We start from the raw sequence: 633 nt of genomic DNA, 5'->3' as shown, positions 1-633 counted from the left end.
AGGACTTTGAAAACTGTGTTTTTAATGGAGTAAAATCCATGTGGTTTATATATTTTTTCCTTTAATCTTGGGCATTTCGTTTCTCTTTCTGAGAACATAACTTGAAAACACTACAGAGCCAATACTCATATAAAAAAAAAATTGTATCCCATAAATGCTGTACAGTTTTTATATACATTAACAATGTACTTTTGCTGCCTTCTAGATAATTTATTTTGCAACACATTACTGCACAGTTGTAAATAACTTATGTACTGTAACATCACTTTCAGTTATGTGTAAAGAAATAAATAAATTAATTAAAATTACCTTTGTATGTATAGTTCACGCTAGGCAGCACTTTCCCTGTCAAGGAAAAAATAAGGGCCGAGGCGTCGTGCAGTGTTGCTTGGAAGCCTGCCTGATGCGCTCCGGTACACACAGGTAGTCCGACCCGCGGTCCGTGTTGCAGAGATCTCCGGATGCTGATCTCGTTTTTAACACCGCGTCGTTTTTCTCCGCTTTCCCCTGCCCTTTTGCCTTCGGTGCAGTTGGAAACCCGGCGGTGCCGACCCTGCGGCGGTGCCGACCCTGCGGCCGCGCAGCCGGTTGTGGCAGGGTGGACCGTGGAGAGAGGGGAGCCCGAGCCCCCCT

At 44.7% G+C, this 633-nt stretch overlaps 1 protein-coding gene across 1 annotated transcript in view; it reads right to left on the bottom strand.

Moving 5' to 3' along the window:
* CDH15 (cadherin 15, type 1, M-cadherin (myotubule)) overlaps positions 1-633 on the bottom strand; it is a 17,124-nt gene that overhangs the window by 587 nt on the left and 15,904 nt on the right. The gene's annotated exons all lie outside the window — the stretch shown is intronic.

The sequence above is a fragment of the Pygoscelis adeliae genome, unplaced genomic scaffold (assembly GCF_000699105.1).
Source record: "Pygoscelis adeliae isolate BGI_AS28 unplaced genomic scaffold, ASM69910v1 Scaffold323, whole genome shotgun sequence".
Lineage (NCBI taxonomy): Eukaryota > Metazoa > Chordata > Aves > Sphenisciformes > Spheniscidae > Pygoscelis > Pygoscelis adeliae.
Note: the sequence above shows the minus strand (reverse complement) of the source record. Positions and strands in the feature narration are given on the sequence as shown.